At 41.4% G+C, this 8,360-nt stretch overlaps 1 long non-coding RNA gene across 1 annotated transcript in view; it reads right to left on the minus strand.

Annotated features, from left to right (window-relative positions):
• Positions 1-7,389: 7,389 nt before the first annotated feature.
• The window catches only part of LOC117520467, a 21,981-nt gene continuing 21,010 nt past the window's right edge, over positions 7,390-8,360 (minus strand). Inside the window, exon 2 of the long non-coding RNA XR_004563658.1 lies at positions 7,390-7,524. This is a non-coding gene — a long non-coding RNA (uncharacterized LOC117520467). The remainder of the gene's footprint in view (positions 7,525-8,360) is intronic.

Here is an 8,360-nt window from a genome sequence, read left to right on the forward strand (position 1 = left end):
ATCTCAGCGCACACACCAAAGCCACACTCATGTGGAACTTAGACACATTCCTCTGTGAGTACGACAGTGATTGTCTGCAGTCTGATGTCATGCCAAGGGTGCCAAGAGGCCACACATTTTCTAAGTGCCATGTGAGCGGTTTTAGATGTTGATGCGTGTCACTTGGAATTTGGTCGACACCTGCTGCGAGAGGGTGCGATGGGTTCGCACAGCGTACACTCTGTCATTCAGCCGCTGGTGTGCACAAATAGTAGTAGCAACAGGTGTATGAGGTGTTACAGGCAGGGATGATTTCACACGGTTTGCAAACAATTCCTGTGTCATGCACACTAAGTGCGCACTTCGTCCAAACTTCGCACTATGTGTGAAGGGGCCATTAAAGAAGCAAAAAGTAGACTATGCGTCAATGTTTTTGGAAAATCTAACCTTGTTTATTTCCTCATGAGAAATGGGGAAGGATTAATAAAAAAAAAACTCAAATTTTTTGACTTTCCTGCCAACAATAACTTTAGATATTAATTTGATGAAAGAAGCCAAGCAAAAGTTGCACCTTTTAATTGTTTGACTGAAATCTAAATCTGTTTGGTCAGCTATTACTCATGTCCCTGCCAAATCAGTGTTTTATAGGGCATTCCCTGATGAGACACCATAATATCCAAACCTCGAAGTCCTCATCAGATGTCAGCCTCTGGCACAAATGCTGCAGTTCTTATCCCATCATGCATTATGTAAATCCTTTCTCGCTGATTCAGGGCCAGCTGAGGGGAGATGTGGCAGACACATGGAGTCTGATGAAGCCACCCACAGGGCAAACCAGGCTGTCTGCAAGACTGACCTCCGAGCTGCCTTTCACTTTCTCTCTTTTCACAGGGACCAAAACACACATGCACACATGAGCACTTATCCATATATTTTTCTGCTTTCAGTAAATGCTACTTTAAAAAAAAATTGCATTTAGCTGTTTCATGATGAAAGTGCAATGCATTACAGCTGTTACATACATGTAACTATGTTGGTCATCGGTGATGAGCAAAAATTGAAGCTGTATCAAGATTATTATGGCCATGGAATAAACCAGGAAAATAAATGACAGCAAATGGGGAAAATATAAGAGAAAATGAAAAATCACTCTAAACTCATTGATAAATTGGACACTGGACAATGTGCCGGAAATTATGGACAGTGCCAGTTACCCTCTGCACACCATCATAAGCAACAAGAGGAGCCTCTTCAGCCACAGACTGCTCCTTCCCAAGTGCAGGACCAACAGACTTAAAAACTCCTTTGTCCCTCAGGCCATCAGACTGTACAACTCCTCACTCAGGAGGAGGAATAACAGGAAGACAGAGGACAGGAAGGAGAGGAACAGTATTAGCCAGTAAACCGGTATTGATCAGTATGTCTGGTATTTATATTTGTGTATTTATACTGATATTTACAAACTGTTTTTACAACCCCAATTCCAATTATGTTGTGTGAAATGTAAATAAAAACAGAATACAGTGATTTCGAAATCCTCTTCAATCTATATTCAATTGAATACACCACAAAGACAAGATATTTGATGTTCAAACTGATAGACTTTTTTGTTTTTGTGCAAATACTTGCTCATTTTGAAATGGATGCCTGCAACACATTTCAAAAAAACTGGGACAGTGACAACAAAAGACTGGAAAAGTTGAAGAATGCTCAAAGAACACCTGTTTGGAACATTCCACAGGTGAACAGGTTAACTGGAAACAGGTGAGTGTCATGATTGGGTATAAAGGAGCATCCCCAAAAGGCTCAGCCATTCACAAGCAAAGATGGGGCGAGGATCACCACTTTGTGAACAACTGTTAGAAAAGTCCAACAGTTTAAGAACAATGTTTCTCAAAGTTCAATTGCAAGGAATTTAGGGATCCCATCATCTACAGTCCATAATATAATCAGAAGACTCAGAGAATCTGGAGAACTTTCTACACATAAGCGGCAAGGCCAAAAACCAACACTGAATGCCCATGACCTTCGATCTGTCAGGCGCCACTGCATTAAAAACTGACATCATTGTGTAAAGGATCTTACCGCGTGGGCTCAGGAACACATCAAAAAACTGTTGTCAGTTAACACAGTTCATCGCTACATCTACAAGTGCAAGTTATAACTCTATCATGCAAAGCAAAAGCCATACATCAACAACATCTAGAAACGCTGTCGCCTTCTCTGGGCCCGAGTTCATTTGAAATGGACAGACGCAAAGTGGAAAAGTGTGCTGTGGTCTGATGAGTCCACATTTCAAATTGTTTTTGGAAATCATGGAGGTCGTGTCCTCCAGACAAAAGAGGAAAAAGACCATCCAGATTGTTACCAGCGCAACGTTCAAAAGCCAGCATCTGTGAAGGCATGGGGGGGGGGGTGTTAGTGCCCATGGCATGGGCAACTGACACATCTGTGTTGGCACCATCAATGCTGAAAGATACATCCAGATTTTGGAGCAACACATGCTGCCATCCAAGCAACGTCTTTTTCAGGGAAGTCCCTGCTTATTTCAGCAAGACAATGCCAAGCCACATTATGCACGTGTTACAACAGTGTGGCTTCATAGTGAAAGAGTGCAGGTACTAGACTGACCTGCCTGCAGTCCAGACCTGTCGCCCATTGAAAATGAGTGGCGCATTATGAAGTGCAAAATACGAAAACGGAGAACCCGGACTGTCGAACAAATGAAGTTGTACATCCAGCAAGAATAGGAAAGAATTCCACCTACAAAGCTTCAACAATTGGTGTCCTCAGTTCCCAAATGCTTATTGAGTGTTGTTAGAAGGAAAGGTATGGAGTCCTGGAAGTGTCATCGCAAAATGTTTTGCATGTGGAGAGAATGTGCGCACGTTTTATTATATTGTGCGCACGTTTTATTATATTGTGAGCACGATTTATTATATTGTGCGCACATTTTATTATATTGTGCGCTCATTTTGTTATACTGTGTGCACATTTTATTATTTTGTGCGCATGTTTTATTATTTTGTGTGCATGACTTAAGCATCGTTTGAGTAAAACAAGGGCACGATCTACTTAAACATGGCTACAATTTGTAAAACATGCACAATTATTCAGTATTGTCTTGACACATAAATGCTGACTATTAGTCAACAAACCAGGAGACAGTGTAATACATTTCCCCATTAGAAATGGATCTGGTCAGGCTATGTCACGGTTTGGGCGCACAAGGAAGGACATATAGAGAACTCTAGCTACCCAGCATGGCATCATCAGGAGTTTAAGCACATCAAAAAGGATGCTGAGGGCAAAGCGTCTCCATTTCGTCAGGATGACAATTTAGGTCATATTATGGAGTTCATTTTGAATGAAAGGAAATCATGCGCACGTTTTATTAATTCGAGGGCTCAATTAAAGGAAAACGTGCGCTTGTTTTATTAATTTGAAAACATGCACACAAATTATCACGGTCAGGAAAACCTGCACACAAATTATCACGGCCAGGAAAATGTGTGCACATTTTATTAATTTGAGAGCATGTTTAATTAATTCGTGGGCTCAATTAAAGGAAAACGTGTGCACAAATTATCATGGCCAGAAAAAAAAAATCACTTTAAGTGATCTCTCCCGGCTTCCATAGAAAGGTGATGTAACACAGTGGTAAACATACCACTGTCCCAGCTTTTTTGAAATGTGTTGCAGGCATCCATTTCAAAATGAGCAAATATCTGCACAAAACAATAAAGTTTATCAGCTTGAAGATTAAATATCTTGTCTTTGTGGTGTATTCAATTGAATATAGATTGAAGAGGATTTGCAACTCATTGTATTCTGTTTTAATTTACATTTTAAACAACATCCCAACTTCATTGGAATTGGGGTTGTATTTTCACTTTTGATACTCTGTATGCTTCTTACCCTGTGTGCTACAATACAATGTTGCTGGAACCTCAATTTCCCTGAAGAAGTCTCCCCAAGTGATCAATAAAGTTCTATCTAATCTTGTTCCTCACGTTTTCAGAGAGGGGTGTTTGTTTGGAACATCACAACATCTAGATTAACATCACACATGCAGAAATGTGGCTCCAAACAAAATTCTACAATCTGAATCTGGATGATTTCCGAGGAGGAGTCAGAGAATCTGATGCCAGACATTGTATTAAATTTTAAAGTTGAGTTGTGCAGAGACCAAAATCTCAAACGACTGGATTGATAGTCACTGAGCTTGTGAGAAATCAAATAAAAACCTCAGCTGGACAATGAAACATAAAACCACACCAACAATGGGCAAAAGCCAATGCATGGAAAAAGAAAAAGATGAAAAACAAAAGAGTGGATAGAGGGAACAATTATAAAGCATCGTCAGCAACAGAGAATCAAAGTGTACAAAAGAAAAGGGACTGCGGTGAAGAAACAAATGCTTATAGCCTTAGGGCTAAATGTTATTTTCTCTCTTTGCAACAAAGAGAACTAAACAGATAAGCTGCCGTAACTAAGGTGGTGCCTGTTTAATGAATTAGCCACCCTACAAACAATACTGTAGAATGCACATTATTCACGTAAACAAAACACTGGTGGAGAAGGGATGTAATTAAACTTTCTCCAAAAGCAAGACAGTGATGGATTCCTATGAAAACTTGAGAGGCTTTTGGAGACCAGTTTTCCTTTTCAAATGCAGGATAGCTCAGTTGACAGAAGTTCTTGCATAGCCAGTGGAGTCACAGGTAAATGAAGGTGAATAAAAACCATTAGTCATGGGCAAGAACACAATCCTCATATGGTATGAAAAATACATCTCTTTGCCCTGCCCTTCAAGTAGCAATATGTAAAAATCATACGGACTATAGCAATACTGTTTCCAGAAAACAAAAAATCTGAAACTTTTGAATTGATTCATGTTTCACTACATGCGCAGCTTTTGAGAAATGTAGCATAGTTCAACTTCTACCAGGAAATCAGATTTCAAAGCTTTCATTTTCACAAATGGTTGTAGCTCATATAGGAAGCAGGTGGTCCCCTTTCAGTCATCAAATTATGACCAATAAAAAACATACACATTATTAAAAATGACATTTCTAACTCACCTCTGCTGTTTGCAGTTCCTGACCAGAAACACAGCCTCCTCTACCCCATCACCAGCAGTTGATCCCTATTAGGCACTGCCCCCTCCTTGTTCCGATGGCAGGATTCAAGATCAATATACGCTTTACCATCAAGACAGGGACCCCACCCAAAAACTGTTTTAACATTCTGGGCAATATCACTGTGGATTAACTGTTTCAAGTCTTTATGTTCTGAATGGAGGGAGTTCCGTTTGGTTTTGTGGATCAAAAGGGACTCGAAGTTAGCTTTCATCTAAGTCAAGAATAAATTCAAGACTACAATAACCCCTTTATTCAAGAAGGGCAATTCAAGTGTCATAGAACAGTAAAAATAATAAGCTTGTTGGGGAAGTGTCGTGACACGGACCCACAACAGGGGGCGTTAATGAAGGGACAATGGAATAGCCAAAAATTAACAATTTAATGTTGTGAAGGTGCACAACGTAATACAGACAGATACAAATATGTGTTATATCAATCCAACAAAAAGGTGACGTGTGGCAGGCTCGAAGATAGGAGACGTCCGGTGAGAGAGAAGCCGGAACCCACACAAGCCTCACCACCAACGGACCTGAAGAACACCGGAGCCGCCAAGCCCTGCGCCCCAGGTGGCCACTGTCTTCAGCAGTCAGACCCGGTACTGCTGGCAGAAAACAGAAACAGTTCTGGATGAGCGTGAGTCCGCACACTCAGTAATCCCACAGTCTGTGTTCAGTTAAGGAGGGAGAACCTCCACCTCCAATCACACACTCGTGCAGCTCCTGAGATAACCACTTATCTGGGTGGGGTGTGAGGAGAAGCCGTCGCAGTCCACACCAAACGCCAACTCCGCAGACAGGGTACCCGTCCCAGGAAAACGGCTGCAAAAAGAGATCAGACTAATACTCGAATTTAAGTCAGCAGAGAAAATTACCTGTATGGTAGAAGATTTCTCGGCGAGGAGGTGGAGTTGCAGTCCGGTCTTTATAGTGGTGGTGATGGGTGACAGCTGGTGTTGATGTATGACAGCTGTCACCTCCAGCGGCTCCGACGCCCTCTCGTGCTTGGAGCCCGCACTCCAAGCAGGGCGCCATCTGGTGGTGGTGGGCCAGCAGTACCTCCTCTTCAGCGGCCCACACAACAAAGCTGTCAGTGCAGTGCAGATTTGCACCAGAAGTCACAATTTCTCTATTTTTATTTTTATTTGATAGGAAAGCTAGCACTATTGGTAAACATTAATATACTGTAATTTTGTGTTTCATGAGCTGAAATTAGGTATTTGCTTGCCTGCTTATGCTAATCATTTGCGAACTAGTGTAAAGGTACCTTGACACTTGTATAAATTTGATCCGCGCACTGGTACGCAGTCTGCCGTGTCAGAGAGTAAACATCTGCATGGATGTATGCAAAGAAAATTTTGAAATGTTCAAAATCTCTTGCACACATTAATTTTGTGAATTACATGTGAACATTATACAAACAATTCAAAGACAATGTGTCACTGCGAGTCATTGCGTCAGCACATCACAGCACAGCTCATCTGAACAATTATGATGACGTTAAATCTATAACAAACATAATTTTACAGATACTCATAAGACGGAATGAAAATGCAACTGTTTTATCAAGCCATTACCATATAAATATTACAAATAATTACCTTTGAGATGATTCCAAATGCGTTCTCCACATAATGAAGCGCATGAGAACAGCTGCAGCTGTAGAACATTCCTCTGTGATTCTGGGAGCAATCAGTGATGGTTTCATCAGCCAAATTCTGAGAGCAAATGATTAAACCACTACGAAATAATTATTTTATGTATTGTATCATCCAGTGGCACAAAGTGCAGCATCCAGCAGAATGCATTGGCATGATGACTTGCGCAGGAGTGCGGGGGTTAAATGTGTGCAAGTGCCTTAGGTAAGTCCCTTCGGCTGCTCTCGTGTTTACACTTGGGGTGGCCACAGCAGAGAGTGGATCTGCATGTTGAATTGGCACAAGTTTTACACCGGATGCCCTTCCTGATGCAACTCCACATTACATGGAGAAATGTGGTAGGGGTGGAGTTTGAACTGGGAACCTTCCGCACTGTAACCAAGGGCATGAACGACTTGGCCACCACCCCTGCACATTTGCTAGTGTCATAGTATGAAAAAAATTTATAGACTATGTGTTGTTTGTCTTGTGTCCAGTTGAAGATAGATGTTCAAGCGTATCTAGAACTTACGACTTCCAAATCAAAGACTGATTAATATCGATCAGAACATGATCCAAGTTCTTGCAGTATGCAGGTGGTGTCCATTTCGAGGTACACACACGCACATCTTCAACCGCTTCGTCCAATTGAGGGTTGTGGGGAGCTGAAGCCTTTCCCAGCAGTCATAGAGCGTGACGCGGGGTACACCCTGGACAGGACGCCAGTCTGTCGCAGGGCCACAAACAGACAATCAAACACAGTCACACCTACACGCACGCCTACAAACAATTTAAAGATTCCAATCCACCTAACCTGCATGTCTTTGGATGTGGGAGGAAACCGGAGCACCTGGAGGAAACCCACGCAAACACGGGGAGAACATGCAAACTCCACACAGAAAAGCCACAGGCAGGAATTGAACCCATGACCTTCTCGCTGTGAGGCAGCAGTGCTAACCACTAATCCACCATGCTGCCCCCCTTTCAAGGTATTTAATTAAATTTCATATGTAATTAAATATTGTTTTAACTCATATCCATGACATGCCCTATGACTGCTGGGATAGGCTCCAGTCTCCCTTCACCCTTAATTGGAGTAAGTGGGTATAAACAATGGATGGATGGATTATTATTATTAATGAATTATTCTCTTTTTTTGTTGTTGGTATTTTCCTGTTGTCTTGTTATGATGTTCAACATAACATTCACCTTATGAGATGGGCTGTCAACTGAACACCGGTCATGTCAGTTGCAAAAACAGCCAAACAAACAATAATTAAAATTAGTGCTTTGTAAAATAACTTTGTAAAATAACTTCCAAAAAAAAAAACCCAGATACTCCACACAAGAGTGTGGGAGAATTTAGCATCAAAGACAAGTGATGTGGAGAGATTCAGATGTTTGTAGCAGCAATGAATCAAAGATGCTGTTGGTGTAAAAATATGTATGTGCATGAGCCCCTATAGTTCAGCAGCTCAGCCGCCATGTGCACACAATACATCTGGTGTAAAACAGGTGTAATTGAACATAAAAATCTGAATATAAGGTGAAACGAGCACAAAGATTATGAACAGAGCACAGTGGGCTATGTTATGAGCTTGCTT

The sequence above is a fragment of the Thalassophryne amazonica genome, chromosome 11, assembly GCF_902500255.1.
Source record: "Thalassophryne amazonica chromosome 11, fThaAma1.1, whole genome shotgun sequence".
NCBI lineage: Eukaryota > Metazoa > Chordata > Actinopteri > Batrachoidiformes > Batrachoididae > Thalassophryne > Thalassophryne amazonica.